The sequence below is a fragment of the Oxyura jamaicensis genome, chromosome 1, assembly GCF_011077185.1.
Source record: "Oxyura jamaicensis isolate SHBP4307 breed ruddy duck chromosome 1, BPBGC_Ojam_1.0, whole genome shotgun sequence".
Taxonomy (NCBI): domain Eukaryota; kingdom Metazoa; phylum Chordata; class Aves; order Anseriformes; family Anatidae; genus Oxyura; species Oxyura jamaicensis.
The window spans coordinates 182979191-182998878 of NC_048893.1; the positions used below are offsets into that span (position 1 = coordinate 182979191).

The 19688-nt window shown below is 39.8% G+C and overlaps 1 protein-coding gene across 4 annotated transcripts in view; it reads right to left on the minus strand.

Annotated features, from left to right (window-relative positions):
* The window catches only part of MTUS2 (microtubule associated scaffold protein 2), a 281311-nt gene that overhangs the window by 207404 nt on the left and 54219 nt on the right, over window positions 1–19688 (minus strand). The window contains exon 3 of one of the 4 annotated variants that reach the window (XM_035325340.1): window positions 15396–15465. The exons of the other annotated variants lie outside the window; for them this stretch is intronic. The gene's annotated coding sequence lies outside the window, so the exon portion shown is untranslated. The remainder of the gene's footprint in view (window positions 1–15395; window positions 15466–19688) is intronic. 4 annotated transcript variants of the gene reach the window in all.

Below are 19688 nucleotides of genomic sequence, written 5' to 3' on the forward strand. Positions count from 1 at the left end.
TGCTAAGCAGAACATTCCAGGTATCGGTAGTTTGCAAAGACTTAATGAAATGTGCCCCAAGCTTGGAGTTTTCTCTCTGGAAAATAAAGTGTGATATTCAGAGACAGCTGTGACAAAGGGATATTTTATGGGCAAGTAGAGCAAAAAGTCAACTGTCTTTTTCCTTTGAAACACCTTCCCTTTGTTGTGCTCTTTTCATTTCTACCACAATAAAGCAATTATAATAAATGTATTATTCTGAAGTGGTATTAATGTCTCCTTCCCACAAGCCATATTTTTCCTCATGAAAAAAAGAAAAAAAAAAGAAGGAAACAAAGTAAAACATACAACACAAGCAGATAATAAACTGATCGATGTGCGAGAAGCATTTGGGGGAAGAATGTTACCAGTTACTACTCCTTCTAATAGCTCCTATCAGGTCTAGTTCTACAAACAGATTGTGCTTTGGAGGATTTAAGAAATCCCAAAATACTATCCAAAGTCCATGAAATTTCTGTTTTGATGTTATACTTTGACAGGTTTTATGAAGCATGAACTTGTCCAAACAGTTGGCGATGCCAGTAATACTCTTTTTTTTTTTTTTTTTTCTGATTTTTTTTCTGATAATGTTTATATCCATATCTGTGTGAAGGGCTTCCCCAGTGCAACAAATTTGGTCTTTTTTATTACACACGTGACTACAGAAGAATCTTAATGTGTGGGTATGCTTGTTTCTCACCTTGTTCTTGGTCTTGAGAGCAGAAATTCTTCTTGTGCATTTCTTATAGATTGGATTAGTTCAACATAAAAGAAATGTGTGTGAGAAATAAAGCAGCTTTTCCGGTCTCTGAAGAATCCAATGGGATATCCAGCACATCAGTAAGCAGACAATATCTGTCTGTCATTTTAATATCCTGCAACCACACCTTACATCATATATGGTGGTCGATTGGTACATGCTATAGGCGTTCAGTGAGGCAGCATGATGCTGTGTTGTGACCCATCAGCAGAGTGAAAAGCATGACAGGTCATTTGCAATGTAACGTGGCTCTCTAAAAAAGAAACCTTTGCAAGTTTCTCACTTCATGGTTCTTCTGGATGCCCCAGTCAACTTTCACGGCTTATGCAAGCAACGCTACTCACTGTGCTTTAAGGCATTTCTGCACCGCAGAGAGTACTCCAAGCACAAAGTAAAATGTTCAGTGACTCAACATTGGTATTTCTTTGTAAAATAAACATGTAGCTATCCATCTTAGCTGCAGGATAATCAACCAAACACCTGAGTGAACTGCATCTACTGGTTTTGTTTTAGAGACACAGTCAAAGCTGTGATACAAGGATAACAAGAAATTCCCAAATGACTGAAACTTGCATTTTTGTTAACTCTAACAGTGAACAGCTGCCTACTGACTATGTATGGCAGCATGCTTATTTTTGTTATTTTCTTCCACCATGGAAGTTTTAGTGTACAAAAATGTGTTCCAGATACAGTTGTTTCTGAGAAGTGCATACTCCTGTGCACAGCAGAATTTTAGAACTATTGCTCAATTATGCTCATCTTCCACCAGCTGAATCACAGGCATGCAGTAGCAGAAATAACCCATGCTATCTGCGATGGGTTCCCGTCAGAAAAAAATCCCCATGCCCAAAACACTTGAGCACAAAGTAGAGCAGACAGGAAAACAGAGTGCCTCTGGAGCTACCTGTGTACTCATACGAAAGCAAAACCAGTCTGGCTACATACTTACAGAAGAAAAGATGAAAATCTATTTTTTCTCTTTTCAATCAAATCATGATCCAAGTAGAAAAATCCTAACTCAGAAGTATTGTTTGTGATCTTTTGGACCAGATTTTGAGAACCATAAACCAATTAATACTATTTTTTTTTTTTTCAAACAGCTCATTTAATATAGTGTATTATTTCAAGGTACTGAATTAAAAAAATCTGAGCTTGGTTCTGCTCTCCAGGAAATGTCTAACAGGAAAAGGTGGAAATATTTCTCAGCTTCTTATTTTCTATTTATTTTTATAAAATTCTGAAGAGATTTGTTCTAGGCTTTACCAATTCTTTTGGGTTGAACAATACAAAGGCAAAAAATGACATTTTATCTTTAAAAGCCAAAACTCTGAAAAATTTCCCCAAAGCATCAAGACCTCTCTAAGTACGGAATCCTCCTCTTAAGTAATCAAAGCAGAGAGATATTCATTAGTGGTAAGAAAAAAAAAATACAGTAAATACTTTAACCAGATCTTTGCACTTCTCATATGACTTTCAAGAACAACTTATGGAGAAGAAGGCAACTCACCTTTAACCAGTCAGCATAAGAGCAAATATTTGTTATTTACTTACTATTTCTGGTTCAGTATATCCCCAGAAAAACATAATGCTAAGTACTTCAACTCACAAAAGCTGTAGTTTCAACTTAAAACAAGTGCAATGCAAAGACAGCAGCAATGGATTGCAGTACAATAAAGCAAGGTACAGTTCTTACATCAGCTATATAAATTCTCTGTTATTTCACTGGTACAGTAACTTGCATATTTCTGTCCTTACATAATGCTCTTCAGATGTTTGCAATCACAGAGTATTTATGCTAATTTAACTACATTTTTTTAAGACAATATACTTACTAGTGACTAGTTATTCTGTTACACATTGAAAACTCTTGTCCTTGATGAAAAATATTTGTCTTTCTTTTTTGCACTGATAATTACAAATATGAATCTCCACTGCAGAGAATTCTGAACGTTTTCTTTATTTAGTAGGTAAAATTAGACAATTAGACCAGATTACATTAGCACCACTGAAAAGCTGAGTAATTTTCATAACGCAATTGATTTCTTAACACATGGTGCCATTTCAGGGATTATAACAACTCACCAGGGTAATATCAAACTTGATTAGAAGCCAGGGGGCCTGATTGTTATCTCTGTTAAGTCAGTGAAAATCCAGACAAAATGTAATTGACACCAGAAACTCCCAATTTGCACCAGCATAGCTAAAAAGGAATTCAAGCACTGTACTTTTGACTGGGAAGTGGCTTTTTTCTTTTGCTTGGATAAGTCATTTCCATATCTGTGAGTGATTAACAGTAATTGCTTTAACTCCCTTGCAGATATCAAAGGCAGGGTACGTGTGTTTTTGCTGCTAGGTACACTGGTTTTACGTGGGTTTGAGGAAGTGCCTTCATGTACAGAACAATTCGTGTAACAAATAAAAATCATTATGTAAACTTCTCAGGTGGCGAGAAAGCCTTTAACATGCTCAGCATGCCAAAGCCTTTTCTCCTCTGTAAGTAAAATTGTAACATAAAGCTAATGGGATGGATTTTTCCACAGGGTTTGAGAAATACAGGATTGGAAGGAAGACCTGGGCAGCTTTTCAGGAACTCCTAAGCTAAAAGTTATAACACACAATCAATAGATATTCCGGGGCAGGATCCATCTGAACTCGCGTTGGCTAAATTCCCTCTGTCCACATTAGGGAAAAACAGTAACTTCTGGAGTGAGAGTTATCTCATTCTAACTAAAACAGGTCACTGATGGATGTGGCTCTAAAATTGCCTACGCCTCTTCATTGAATGTAGGGGGAGGAAGGGAGCACACAGTTTGGGGTGACAGCTCAGGTACAGATGTCTGTGCTACACGTGGTTTTAATTAGTGGAAATAAATACCCTCAGCATTGTTTTTGCAGATTAACTTCTGTTTTGCTTCTGTTTTGGCTTGCTCCAACAGTGACCCTTCCTCACTGGATTGCTACAGGGAGCACCAGTGCTGCCCACTACCATCAGCTCCCACAGCTTTGGTCCACTGGTGCTCTTTTATGCAGTGGTACAATCACACCATTTTTTTTTACATATAAAAGTAAATTAAACATGCATGAAATAATTAACTAGCATTGAAGCAGGCTGCCCTGGAACAGCTTCTGTCCATCTTACCAACCTCTCCTCATTCAAAAGGGAACATGGTGGTGTTATGTGATCCCACTCCAAAGTGTGAGCAGTGACCTTTCTTTAATAAGGTTACCTTCCTCACGTGCACAGGTACATGCTGTGCTAATCATCTCTGGACACAGTTTAGCCCCCAACAGTCCCCTTCCGCTGCAGCTCAACATTTTGACCTAGCTCAACACCCTGGGGCAGAGGCTGCGCCACGCGGATTTGTGTGTCCTGGCCACCTTGGGCACAAACATCCGATTGGCTTCACAGCACCTGCTGTCCGCAGACTACAGGAACCCCCAGAATTGTATTTGAACATGAAAACTGAAGGAATCAAAATCAGTTGAAACATGGATGTAGTGCAATATGCATTGAAGAGCAGGCAATCTGGGGCTGTTCACCTCTGCAAAGGATCTGCTGCTGAGGATTCTCACAGCACAGGTACTCCCTGCAGAAATAATGATTCCTCTGAAAAAAGCAAGCAGCATGTCCTCAGCCGTCATCCCATCTTGCTATTTTCTCTGCTCACCGGTAATATACCTGCCATCCCACCTTCTCCATCTTCTATTAATTTATTTTTCTTTTTCTCTAGTTTATTTTTATCACCTACTGAGTATCATAAGTGGCAGGTAGATAATGTGTATTTATCTCCCTGTATGAAGATATCTTCATAACTTCAGTGACAGATGCTTTGGTTAGAAAAAATGCTCTCATGGAAATCTTTGTCTGAATTTACACTCCATGAGAGCAATACAAATGTTCATATGATTTATTTTTTTTTTAATTCTATTTGAGTCACAGCTTTCTCTAAACAAATAAACGTGGTCCCCCAATGTGTATAATTCAAACCTTGGAGAGGTCTGATACCACTTGATAGAGAGTAACTCACTGTAAACAAAAGCAAAACTGATTAGCCAATTTCCATTCTCCATGCTGACTGAGGCCCCAGAAGGAAAACCACCTGAGCAGCAAGTTTAGAAATGATTCAGTTCTTGCAATACGAAACACTGCGAGCAACAGCTCTGCTGTGCCAGGTAGGTGACAGCGAGCAGCACCCAACGGCTTGGCTGAGGGAAGTCTCAGGGCTTACTTGGATGCCAGGGGTAAGCAGCGGGTGACTCCTTCAGCCAGAGCCTTTCTGAAATATGCACTGAAATAGGGTTCAGCCTAGGCTAACACACACTAAGAGACACCTCTGTGGCACTAGAACTTCTCATTCAATGTCCTTTCTTACCATTTCACAGAGGATGATTTGTGACTTGCATGTAATTTTTGTCCTCCTGAGGTCAAAATACAGCCAATTTATGAGTGTCTTAAAGAAAACCACCACAGTTCATAAATGTTCAGTCAAGATATTAACAGCTAGAGAGAGATTTCAGCAGCTGGAAACTGTGAAGATTTAATCTTCTCTGACCATTCTCTGTCCCTACACAACTCCCACTGCTGATCAGACAACACAGGCACCATCTTTGCAGAACAACACAGGAAAGAAATACCTCAGGAGAAATATTGCTTCTTCTAAGAAATATTGCTTCTAAGAAAAGATAGAAATTTTCTCCAAAGCCATGGCTCCCAACTGGCTAATGACATCTGACCAGTGAGGTGCAGTAGCGGCCCTATAACTTGTTTTACCTGGCCGGGCTGGCTGCGTGCCACACTGAGAGCCAGCATTGCGGGAAGCAGGAAGCACAGGTGATCCTGGACCAAACGAACCATCCCAACCAAAATTCCAACATCCAGTGTGGCATTGGGCAAACAATCTCCATGCTGGCACTAGAGGCAGGAATAAAGCTATTAATGGTAGAGACAAGAGGAGGCAGCCCAGGTCCTAGGCTGGGGGGCCAGGGCAAGGAGTGGAGGCCCTAAATTACAAGATGTAAGAGAAGGCAGGGGGCACTGTGAGTCAAATGTGTTATGAAAGTCAGAAACTGCTCTGAAGCAATTCTGCTATCTTTGCATTTATGCTGGGTCTCATCTTCACTTATTTTTTTCTCCACTAAACAATCTTATGTGACCTATTTCTTACAGAAATTTCTATCTTCATAAGAGGCAGTTTATGTCTCCATTCTGCCAGCTCTCTCAGGAATAATGTCCTGCTCTCTGCCCATACTTGCCCTTCATTATTAACAGAGCACTTTTCTACCACTAGATAACATTTTCTCAGTTGGTTTTCATTTCTGATGCCACACTGATGATTGCATTTGGTACAAGCAGTGGTGCTTATGTTGTTGCACACTGCTGTCGCCAGCACAGCATCCCACAATCAATGTGAGGCTAGAAAACTACCAAACTGCACTTTTCAACAAATCAGCAGGTGCTTTGAACACCATCTATAACTCTAAGTGAACAATTTCAGTAACTGTTTTGTCAGGCCTCCCTAGAAGCAATCCTAATGGGCAACAAATAACGAAATGAGGTTCAGCTGGTGAAAGAAAAGCAGAATAATACATTGAAGGGAAATGATTATTATAAAACATTTGCATACCCTTGTGGATTCTACACTGCATTGTACAGAAGAGAGATCAGAGCTCGCCCCTGCCCTAAAGTCCTTGCTGTTGCTAAGACAACCACATCAATATAAGAGAAGCAATGCAGAGGCCAGTGGTGAGACCTCCTGAAGGGATGAATTGGCTACCAGGTTTTGCTACAGGAGACAAGTGCATTGGTAAAGGGCAGGATGGTTTCTCTGGCTGTGGCAGACCGCCTGACAGAGGCACTCCACCAGACGGGAAGGTGTTGGGTATATAATGGGAATACCCCAACAAATAGCAGGGGTCCTTGTTCCCAGAAATGCTCCCATTTTCTTGGATGAGTCAGGCTCCCAGGGGCACCATCAGGAGGTCCAACAACAGCACTTCCTTCCCAGAACAACTACCCTTTCTCAATTTTGTCTAGCTTATAATGGTAGTGTTGTATCTGCCTAAACCTTGAGTTACGGAGCATTTAGGGGAAGCTTCTCTCTCCAGCACTGGGCTTGAGGCTCTGTCCCAGGGTAAGATGAAAATGACATGTAGCAAGTAAATGTGAAATTAGAAGATTACAAAGTACTTCATAATATCAGCTCATGAAAGCTATGTAGAAATGACTCAGGGAAGCAAAACCCCATGTCATCAAAGCACCTACATCTCAGCTCCACCCTGTCAGTTTGAGACATTTCATACCAGTTATGTGCGTAAGAGGATATCCTTTGCTTTACTCTTCTTACATTATTTACAGACAATCTTCCACAGACTAATGCTTGGATTATCTGTCTAAATGTCCAAACGTGGATCCTGTAGTGTATCTCAGGGAACTGCATCAGTGAGGTTAATAATTTAATGTTTTCTGGAGCAAAGAATCATCAAGCATTATCCTTGAAGGAAGCAAAAAGAAAAGCATACCTGACAAAAAACTATTCCTATATTTATATATTTCCTATATTAATATATGCCTATATTCCTTTAAGACTTTTCACTGCTTAACATAATACTGCTGACTAGCCTTCTCATACCTAATTTCCGGGTTTAGATACAGGAGAAAAAGCAGATTTGAGACTGGCAAATAGAAAACATGTTACAAGAAGAAAGCAAGCCTCTATAACAACTTCTCAGGTGTTAGCTTCAAGATCTAAAGCAATACAGAGCTTCAGTACAGCAAACTGCAGGTGCCAAACAGTGAAATCTGTCAGCTTGTTTCCATTATGGGGTTCACATGCTTCCATGATTTTGCATAAATAATAAAACTCTGGCTCATAAGTTAATAAAAAAACCCTCTTCCCAACAAAGTCCAAACCCAGAAATTGCTTGTCTCTATTCCCATTTTAAAGGAACTTTGAAAACAGGGAAGGTTTTTGTCTCAGTTGCAAAGATACCAGAAGTCTCTAATGATGCACCTTTGTGGGATGAGAAATCTATCAGCAAAAACCACCACCAGTCTGCCCCAATTGGACTGTCAGGCTGACTGCGACAGGAGGAGGTAGCTGGTGTGTTTGGCTGTATTATAACTTCTCCCTCATGTTGCCAACTTATTCTTGCCTGGGTGTCTTCCTATTTTACTACAGCTCCTCTAAACCTCTAAACACTTGCCCTAATATCAGGATTGGGCCACAACACAGATGTCCTATTCATGTGCTGTGGGCTTTAAGAATCTGTAGCAGTCACCCAGCTCACATATTTCACATGACTCAAGTTAATTAAGTAGCACAATGGGACACTGCCAAATGTTTATTTCTCACTGAAACAGAAACAGCCATTTAAATAATGTTATTACACAAGTCACATTCCACTGCAAAGAAAGAACACCTCTAATTATGCTATCTGTGACTGTATGTTAAACATAGGAAAAATAAAAAGCCCCACGTTTTGAGGAATAAATTGTAACCTTTATTATCCACATTCTCGCTAAAAATACTGGATTTTGTCTCAACATCAGAAATAAAATATACCCACCAGTAATTGAAAAACAAATGAATGTGATTAAAATCTTACAGTACGTTAGCTTTTGGATTCCTCGGCTATGCAGCAGACAGATGGAAAATCATATTACATGCACTGGGAAACAAAGTTTTAAGGTGTTTCTCCAAGCATCAGTTATCTTTGCATTCAAGTATTTCTGGCCTTGAAGCTTGGATCATATTGAGTTACATCTGTGCAATGTTTGGCTATTGGTTCACAACATATTTTGACATTGGCAGCAGATTCACTGATCAAAAATATTGCACATTTCCTTTGCATTCAGAATGTGGGCAACAAATGACACAAAGACGACTCTAAGACATCAGATTATTTTGTGGTTTCTGAATGTTGTGCCATTAATGACAAATTTCAAATATTAGGCTTCCAAAACAAGCAAATAAAAGAAACATGTTGAGGGGTAGCACCTCTCCAGGTCACACAGGCTGCCCGGCATGAGGCAAGTGGTTCCCTGCAACACGTAGCCTCTGCGGTGGCCCAGCTCCCAGGTGCCAGCCACAGGGACATCTCGTGACCCACCTCCCTGGCTGTGGCAGGCGCTGGTTTCCATCTTACCTCCTGCCCCAACGTGCCATTTGTGAAGGTTCAAAAGCTCCTCCATGAGGAGCTGGGCTATCCCTGTTGAAAGGCCTGGTGGGGATACTATGACGGCCTGGCCTATTCCAACCACAGCCCACCTGGAGGCCAGACACAGTGCCTGAGAGGCGGGAGAGGCTCAGGAATTCAGAAGAGCAAACACAGGTGGACAGGGCAGATGAGTGGAAGACCCCATTTCGTAAAGAAACTCCTCTGCAGGTCCTGCCTCAGCTGCCAGCCTGCCCCAGGGTGTTGGCAGAGGGACCTCCCAGCACTTACCCCCTCTAACACATACCACCCTTTCAATGCATAAAGCCTTTCCCTAGACAACTGCCTGTGTAATTTGCAGTATCAGTAACACCTGCAGTCTCCCCAGGATCCCTCTGTGGGGTTCCCTCCTCCCCTGGCTAGCAATCTGTAATGAGACTGGAATGAACAACTGTGCAACTCATTTATCAGCAATATATCTTAAGGACCACTTTAGAAGCTACAATGATGCACAGAAAAAGTGGGTAACAAGCACTATATAAAAACGCGGTTGCAGCTATGTTACACACTTCTCAAACCATTTTTTCTAGTTGCCTTTGGCTGATAACATTTCAAAAACAGAAGGGAAGAAAGGACGCTTGCAAGCTAAATCCCAAAGTACTGCCTTTCTCCTCCTCACCAAGCACTACTTGCATATAGTTAAAGAGATATTTGCTGTCAAGCAGTTTCAGAGAATGAGGTACAAAATAAGCATTAAATAAACTCTATCTTCTTTGGCTACTCATCCATCATAGAACAGTGTACCCGAGATTCATCACTGAACTGATACAGTTTCATCCATAAGAATGCCACATTCTGCCAATATCCCTTTTCCAGCTGAAATGCTTCAAACTTAGTGGCTGTTCCACAGACAAAATGAAATATTAGAAATACTGCAGAATGAAAAAATAGAAATATTGCACAAAAATCTGACCCCACCAAAAAAGTCCAAAAACATCTACAGATTTCAACAGAAATTCACAATTGCATTCATCTAAAAAGATTGATTCTGCATACTCATTATGTACTGAAAAATATTATGGCCAACAAGTTGTAGGTGACAGTCCCTTATTTTCTCCAGAGCTTGCTCTCCTGAGCTTGTTCTTTTTTTCTTGCAGCTTATTGAATTGTGGCTACCCTTGATGGTTGGGTGCATAATGCAAGGTGTCAGAGACTCCCAATATAATTTTCCCTCAACTAGAAACCAGAGGTTTCCCTTTCACTGAATGACGTTCAACTCTAGATGTTGCTCTTTTGTTCTAGGTTAGCAAGACGCCTTTACATTATTGCTTCTGCCTCATATATAGACTTATTGATTTTTTTTTTCAGTATAAAAATGCTTTAAGAAAGTCAATGCTTCAGCAAATAGACTGAAGCAGAAGTATTGTAGAATCCCATTTGCCATTCCCGCATCAGAGATCAGGTTTAAGTTGAAGGAAATAACATGTACATGTGGGACAAATAATATAAAGAAAAACAGCTAGAAGACGTGGAAAATGGATGAGTACGGCCATGAAATTTGAAACAAAATAGAAAAAGAGAAGCTGAAGATAAACATAGTAGCTGTGAGTAGGACTTATCCCATCTAATTTTAGCATTTTAAAACTTAGACATCTAGTCCAAGATAATCGCCTTAACTGTCTCCATATAGTGAGCAGAGACATGAGCCACTTCCATGGGGGATTCAACCACTACTAAGATAGGTCTCTAAGACACAGCAGTGCATCATATTTTGCCTCAAATATCACAGTAGTCTAGATGTTGGACTTGGAGAAGACTTCTAACTTTTGGACAGTTTAAAGTCAGGTGAGATGAATCCGTATCTGTAGAACTGAAAAAAGTGCCTTCATTTCTGCTGAAGGAAACCAAAACAAGAACTCAAAAAGCAAACTGGAAACACTTCAGGGACTAATGTTCAATTGCTTGGCCATGAAATGCAGTGAAGCACAAAAGCACAGCTGCCAGGAATAAAGGCTGACTCTCCTCTGCTAAAAAGGAACAGACCACAGCATGAGCACAAGCACCAAGCCCAACTGCCCAAGCATTAGTTAACTCCCTGGCAATGTCTGGATTACTCTGACTTGCTCCAACTGAGACAAACATGTGGCCAAGAGGAAATCAGTTTGCCTGTGCCATTTGTTAGTAGAGCCGTGGATACTCCCAGTACCTCGAGCAGTACAGACACAAACAAACAATAGCAGTTACAATAGAATCATATAGATCTGCTACAGATTTTTAACATATTCGATGCTCATACGTGCTGGCTGGTTATCTTTGAAAGGTTTAGTTTGGAGAATCTGATATATATGTTACTACAGCAATTTATATGCCCAGCTATCAATCAGAAAGTGACTAACTATCACTGCATTGGGTTTGGAAGCACTCTGGAGCTACAGCCTCTTCACACTACATTTTCCAGTTTGTTTTGTTGTTGTTGTTTTTGTTATGCTCATATCACAGCTTCCTGAGACAGCTAAATAAAGGGTCACTGGTAGGGTGACATTAAAAAATGTATGATAAAAGCTCAGTTTTCAGTGTACTACTCCTAACTTCAGTACACGTCACTATGCAGAGGACAACTGGCATGGACCCATCCTCATTTTCACTCAGACACTGAGAACTTCTGAAAGAGCATTTCCTTGGTTCCCTAGTTCACCAAGTGTGCCCCAAAGTACCTGGCCTAGGACAAAACTGTGCAAGGGCTGTCTCAGCAGTGTGTCATCACAGGTGACCAAGTTCCAATGTCTGGGACTATTCCAATTTTCTAGTATAATTTGTGCAATCTGCACATTTAAATAATTAATCTTACTGCTGTAACGGTAAACAGGATTTGACAGTAATTCAGAGTGATGTTCCTTCTCCTGTGCACTTGAGGAGATGAGATTTGGATATGATGAGCTAGAGACAGTGACATGAATACTTTTGCAGATGTAAGGATAAGTTCCGTATGTGTTTTGCTTGTGATACTCAAATTACCATCAATGAAGAGCATACAAGTGGCATATACAAAAATCACTGATTTTAAAGCAGAATCATTAACAACATGAAAGTCAGATTTTAATTTCTATAATGTGCTGCATAAAACTCAAAAATCAAAAACAATCTACTATTTTATGTTAAAAAATAAATAAATAAATAAAAGATCAACAAGTTTCTCAACCTACATAGCACTCTACATACCGTGTAAGTTAAAATCTGACCCTAATGATGTACTTTTCATTGAGGTACTTCCCAAGAGAAGGAAAATATTTCCACAGCCTTTTAGGCTGCACTGTCTTCTCCTCATACACAGCTCTGAGATCCAAACATTTTTGATTTTGTAAACTGAAACTACTCTGAAAGCATTATAGTTGTGTAATTAAGGTGGGAAGAAACATCCAAAGAAAGTGTCAGAACAGACAAGCTCCTAAAGAGAATAACATGTATAATATTTCTATCCTGCTCTACGGTGCTACTCAAATATCAGGCTATGATCTAGGAACACTGACAGGGAAAGGCTTTCTAAAGCTTTTGTGTTTTAACAACAGTGGAGTTGGTAAAGGATCTTGCATCAATTTGGGTGAAGCACCTATTGTACAAATGGCCTTTCAGTTCAACACTTTGGGAGCTGAAGATTAGACCCATTTGTTTTTCTTGGCAATATCTGACATTTCTTGTGTCAGAGGATTTTCTTATAGTTACTCACCAGCAAGACCTTGTCTGAACATTTTAATAATTTACAAGCACAAAACCTATTAGTTATATTTTATTAAAAATGGGCCAAACTTGCCACTAGTACAATTACATGTAGTGCAATTCACTTCAAAGAAGTTACATATGCTTACACAGCAGGGAAATAGCCCAGATGCTGTCAAAATGCTTCATTACTAGTCAGGTCAGACAATAAGTCAGATCTTCTCTTTGTGAAGTATTACAATTTATGCCTAAAGACTGGAAGAATTGGTATATAAAGTAATTACCAAAACTGGAAGGCAATCATCTCCTAAATTTGGAAAACCTCATCTATAACTCTATTTTTTACCCAAAAAGAAAGACCCACAAAAAAATCCCAAAGCAAATGGGAAAGAAAATACCATAATGTCAGATGTAAAAAAATGTATTCCTTTCTTGCAGATATAAGCAAGCACTTCCTCCTTCCCCTCCCCCCCCCCCCTTTTTTTTTTTTTTTCAAAAATCCATCCTTTAGCATCTTTTGGGTTCATTTAAAGGCCCATTGTCAGAGAATCATTGAGCCATTCAGGCTGGAGGGGATCTTGGAAGTCTCTAGTCCAGGGTCAACACTGAACTCAGACCAGGTTGTTCAGGCTTTGTCCTGAAAACCTCCAATGACAGTGAGACTGTACAAGCTTGACTGTCTCATGGGACAGTCTCCTGTTTTCTTTATATCCAGTCTGAACCTCTCATTTCATCTTATGCCTATTATCTTCAGTCCTCCTGCCACATACCATCATGAAGATACCAGCTGTATCTCCTCAGTGACCCTGTATGCACTGAGGGCTGCAGTCAAGTCCCTCACCAAGCTGTTTGTGCTCCAAGCAGAACAAATTCAATTTCCCCAGCCTCTCCTCCCAGGACAAATTATCCAGCCCCCACCACCTTGCTGGCCTCTGCCAAGCTTCCTCAAACATCAAGTTCATCAATGTCTTTGCTGTACCGTGAGGGCCAAAACAGAATACAGTAACATGTGGTCTAACAAGTACTGAGTAGAGGGGGTAATCCCTTCCTTCTGGCTCTGCTCCTCTTAATAGAGCCCAGAATGCTGAGCCTATACACTTCAGGGAATTTTCTCCATCGGCACAGGACTTTGTATTTGTCTTCATTAAATTTCATGAGGTTCCCACTGACCCATTCCTCCAGCCTTTCCGGGTCTCCCTGGATGACAGCCAAGCCCCCCAGCATAACATGTGGTTCCCCTCAGTCTTGTGTCACCCACTGACTTCATGAGGGGACATTTTAAGTCTCTTTCTCCAGGTCACTGATGAAAGTATTAAATGGTACCTCTCCACATAGACCCCTGGGGAATTCAGCTCCTAACTGGCCTGCACATAGATTGTGAACCAATAATTATAAATAATCTCTGTGAGACCCCAAAAATACTCCAGCTTTTCATCTATCTATCTGTCCACCAATCTAGAGTGTATCCCAAGTAGGATACAAGGATTTTGCTGCATCCAGCTACACTAAACTGAACTTCTGTAGGGCTAGCTAATAAACAGAAGATGAGAGACATTTGCTGGGGTTGCTGATGAGTCAAACGTCATCTCTTTACCTGTTCCCATATTGGATCATGGCTGGAAAACAGCAGCCAGGTAGGAAAATCAAGACAGCAAGATGCACACCAGTAAACTACAGCCCTTACTCATATGGGGGAACAGGCTTCATGACTACCATGTCCTTCTCACCCATACCAGGAGTTTGGGCATAATTTATCAATGCAGACACACATTTCCCATAAGAACCTGAATACTTCCAACACCTAGTGACAACTCCGAAATTCTCCAGTGACCTTGCCAACTTCTAGTACACAGCCAAAGTGCCAAGTTAGACATTTTACAGTGCTCAGAACATGTACTGTCGAGAATAAGATAATAAATATGATAATATATACAACTTCTAATTAATACACAAAAGTGCTCTAAATAATTTGCATAAAATGTCAGTCACAAAGTAGGACAAACCTTTACAGCTAAGTTTAAAAAGAAAAAAAAAAAATGATCAGGTCCCTTCTGCACTCTAAGTGATGAGTCTATTGTGCATCTCAGCAAGTGGCCTATTATTTCCTGTAAGATATTCACAGCCCAGAGGAAGTCTCCTAAGACAGGGAAGGCAAAGCTCACATGGAATATATAGGCCAGCTCTTCCAGAAGTAGCACAAAGACCCCAAACAGAGACTTTTTGTCTATGAACTAGGTGAAATTGCACAATTTTACCCAAGTCTCTTTTTCTAAAATTCCCAGAAATCCCTTATTCACCATCAAGATTCAGCACATGAACATCCAGAAAGATTAGGCTTCCCTGGTGGGAAATTAGGGATGGGATTAAGAACTCAGTTTGTAATGGGGACCTAGTTTCTACTTAAATATGGCTGCTTGTTTTTTTATATAGTGACTAATATGAAGCATCTAAAACCAGGCCAGCTGAAGAGGGGAAAAAAGAGATCAGCTGTTTAGAAAATATCTCTGTTTCGCAATCTCCTGTTTAGTTTGTACATCTGACAAAGAGTAAAGGAGACAAAAAGCTGGCTGTGAAAGATGAATTACAGGCCCAATAGCACAAATCCAAGAACAGAGCATGGAGCTGTTTGTAAATTGGGTATCACATGCTATTTTCCATTTACATATGGATTATTTCTGGGGGAATCTGTCAGACTGTGTGCTATCTAGTAGCTCCAAGATGTACCTCACAAGCCTACTGTATCAGTTACAGTATTATTTATTTGGTTCCTGCTGAAGATGCTCCTGAGGGAAGGCTCTTGCTCTCTGGTCATCAAAAGCCTTGAAAAGATATCAAAATGGAAAAAAAATAATAATAACAATTCACCCTAGGCTAATAGGGAGGTTCTCTGTATTACAGAATATTTATTGAACTGTCAGTTCCATTTTTTATTTTTCACAAAAGCACCAATCTAGATTATGTTTGAACCACTTTATCAAACATTTTCTATTTATTTTATTGCCTGAGCTGCTGCTTGCAATTCAGCACAAGCTTTGGGCCTGTCCAGTGCTATGGAAACTGAACACTGGGAGCAACTCTCACACATGGATGCAGCACTTTGTGGCAGCATGAACTCCTGGGTCTTAGAAGTCAAAGAAAATGAAACTCAGGGGCTTACTGACTCTACACCCCTAGAGGATGCAATCTTTGGGTTTGTGACCCACCTGAAGTGCCGTGTGATGAAGAGAGACAAGTAAATAACACATCTATTTCTCAGAACTGTTTTGGTGAAAAATTAACACATGCTTTGGAAACTCTACTGGCTGTGGAAATTATTGTATAGTCTCTCTTAGGACAGTACTGAGAAAGAAATTCTTTAAACCATTGTGTGTTTTGTACACTTTTTAGAGCACAAGCAGTGATGTAAACTGACTGCTTCTTCAAGAGGATGTTCTGCAAACTTAACAAATAAAAAGCTGTATTTTAGTATGCAAAGTTTTTTCTCTCTTTGCTTGATCTAATTATTTGCAGTTGGATTCCTTTGATGCATTCTGTTCCTGTATCTTCCTAGGTAACTACTCATACGCAAGACACGGTTGTGAGAAGAGACAAGTGTGCTGCACAAATGTGAATTTGACTGTTGAAATGAAAGTATGATATGGTTAGACTGATCTCTCCATCCAAAAAACGCATTTATAAATCAAAGTTACTACTGAACTTGGTTATAGGTATTCACTGGACAAATTTGTATTTAAATATTTCCATTTATATTAAAAAAAAGAAATTATTCTGAAAGATGAGGAGGGAATTTCTCTGTGTTTTATTTCAAGTGGCACATGATAAATTATGCTTTTCTGTGGACTTTCATATACTTTCCTTCAGAGAAGACTCCTCTCTTTTCCTCAAGTGTTCAGCGGGTAATCCATCCTCTTACTGGAAGAAATACTATGGCAGAAGATGAAAAAAGTGCCTGTGAGCATGCTAATCCCGGGTTGATTGATCCCACCATTAGAAGGAAAGGTTATACACTATGCTCAGCAGTTTTTAAAGCTATCTGCAACACAGTGCCAGTCATCCAAGCACAGGACTGATCAGTGCGCAGACTTCAAATTAATTCAGGTCCTCTGAACCAAACGGCAAGTCTGATAACATTCATTTATTTTCCTTTCCTTACCCTCTTTCAGCGCATGGCTGAAAACGTCTGATATTTATGAGACTTTCATGGTCTAACTACCAAGCCAACTTGTTGCTCTCACACCCTGCATACATCTGTGCTCACACCAGGGTCAACACCCTATAAGACCTGCCTATTTAACAAAACAGAAAAAAGGCAGCAGACAACATAGCAAACTGCAGGGGAAAAAAAAAAAAAAAAAAAAAAAAAAGGAAAAAAAATCACCTCTACTTTATAATTTCTTCTGCGGAATGCAGCTTACACAAAGAGTCCTGTGACTTTTGTAGCCCTCCACATTGTCAACATGATTTCATTTATTTTTATTGGAAGAGATGGGACTTCTGGAACTTGGTGCACTGTTAATCCAAGCAACATAGTGATGTAAGTCTGAAAAGGCAAACTTTCAAAAACTTCTATAAATGCACTTGTCTTCATGAATTAATTGAAAATAAAAATACTAATTGATTCAAACAGCAAACTTCTATCAAAAGGGGTCAGTTTCAGCTGTGCAATTGATGCAAGCAGAAGGCAATCTACAAAGTCCATGACCAACTTCACACAATTGGTAAAATAGAAGAAAAATACTTATATAAAGCGTTCTTTTCTTAAATACATGTTTTCATTTCTATGTATATTTCTCACTGCCAGCTGCAAGGAAATCACACCTGAACACTGAAAAACAACTGGATTCAAGAAATTACCATTCCAATAAAATAACCTTCAGTTCTAAATCCAGAAATGCATCATTTATTTCCTTTATGCTAATCCCTTCAATAATTAGAAGGATTAGTTTTAGCTTGTCAGCACTTTAATTCCTCTACATGATTTAACTCATGTTACTAGGAACTGCTGCTTTCTATAAAAGTATAACAAAACTATTTTATAGCAAAGCGTACCTGGGCTGGACACACTCTTTTACGTCTATGTTACTGATTTTATAAATATCAGTGTAATTGCTTTGAAGTAATAATCATAGTTATGATCAGAGTTTTACCTGTAACATTTGTTTCCAGTAGTGAACACACAATTTCTTGGTAAGCCAAAGACAAACCTGTTTGTTCTTTACCCTAGGTGTTTCTCACCTGCAGTCTGATCCTGCTGCCAAGTGCACCTGCACATCACTGCATATTTGCTTGGTGTCTGTATTTCAGTGGTGTCTGAAGTGGGTCATCCTCACATTGAGCACTCAGAGACCCCACAGAGTGAAAAGCACCAAAAACACACACACACACATCAGTTTATCTCCTTTTCACTTTATCTTGGACAATGAGTCAGCAGGATAACAAGGGACTGCAATGAAAGCAAGCTGCCAGATAATATATGAGGTATAGAAACATATGAGGTATTAGAAACAAAGATAACCAGAAAGAGAACCTCATAAGTTCTCAGTAACAATAAGCAACAGCACACTCTTAATTCAGGTGCTTAATCTGTGTGACCAGAAGGCCTGTATTTAACCATAACGCAACTCCCACATGCTATGAAGTTTAGATGTTCCCTCTCAGACCACATCCCTGTCTTTAGCAGGGTATCACCGTTTCTTGCTATCATTCTTCTGGCAGATCACTGTGAGCACAGATCATCTGTTCCCTTTGTAAGAGCCGTTCAACCAACACAAACTGCTAATCACCTCTAAACTTTTCTAAGAAAGGAGCAGATACCTGCAAACCCATCTGCCTCCCTTGTGGTTCGGTACACGTTCACTATGCCTAACAGTACATCTTCCCACTGAGCAGGAGAATTTAACTACTTCAATCCACGGGGTCACAATGCAGAGGGAGCAGGAAAAATATCTATTAAACATATTTTATAAAAGTAAAGCCCACAGCCACCATGAATTTACAGGAAGCTTTCTTAGGGAAGGACTTTGATTTTGCACTATAGATTATGATGACATATATTCAACTGGAGATTAAAGGGAAAAAAGTTTAAATGGGGTGGCTAAACTAAAGACACTACTGTCTCTTCTTTTTCACATTTACTGCTACTCGCTATCCAGTAAGTCAGAAATATTACTCCACTTGTCCTGTCTGTTGCAGCAGATGGCCATACAACACCCTTTATCAGATAGAATATGACAGGGCACTTTGTTGGCTTTCCACTTCTTCCTGCTCCTTGCAATAAATCTCACAATACACTACACCCTATAATAACCCTTCCACAATCCTCTTCTCCATGCCTGAGGTGTAAGAATCAGATGAAGAGAAGCCAAAGACTCCTCATCTGTGTGCAGCAAACCAGATTCCCACCAGTTTGTACCTAAATGTCAGCCCTAATACATAGGCAGCCGACAGATAGCCAACGAGATTTATCTTGATCACAAAGGCAAACAAGTACCACGTTTAATTAGTACAATAGCATTTTGACCCACTTCTTTTGTAATAGCAGAAACAAAAAATATATCAATATATTTTTTCAGCTGTTCTTTCATTTCAGCAAATTATGTATTGCTGCTAGGGGCACCAGGGCTTGAAAAACCGTAGCTTTGGATACAGTCTCCTAGGAAAGCAGAAATTTAAAAACAGCAATTACTTGTTTGTTGGAAATCAGAAAGTGCCCATAAATGGTTCATGAAATCTTTTTGAAATTAAAGGTTGCAAATTATGCTTATGGGCAGTGATAGGCATCTCTTCTGGATCTCAAGTCTTCACTGAAGAAAGGATCAAACAAATCCATATGATTTACTAGCCTATTCTGTCATATCCCTATGAATGATGGCCTCATCAAAATGTGAGGTCAGTGGAAAGAGATCTCGTTCCTCATGCTGACCCCCTTCCTGGGGTCAAGGGACATTGAATCACACCTCAAGACAATTTACTTTCTAGTAGCATCTCAACCAATGGCTTCAAAGCCCAAAGGACTGAAAAAAAAAAAAAAAAAAAAAAAAAA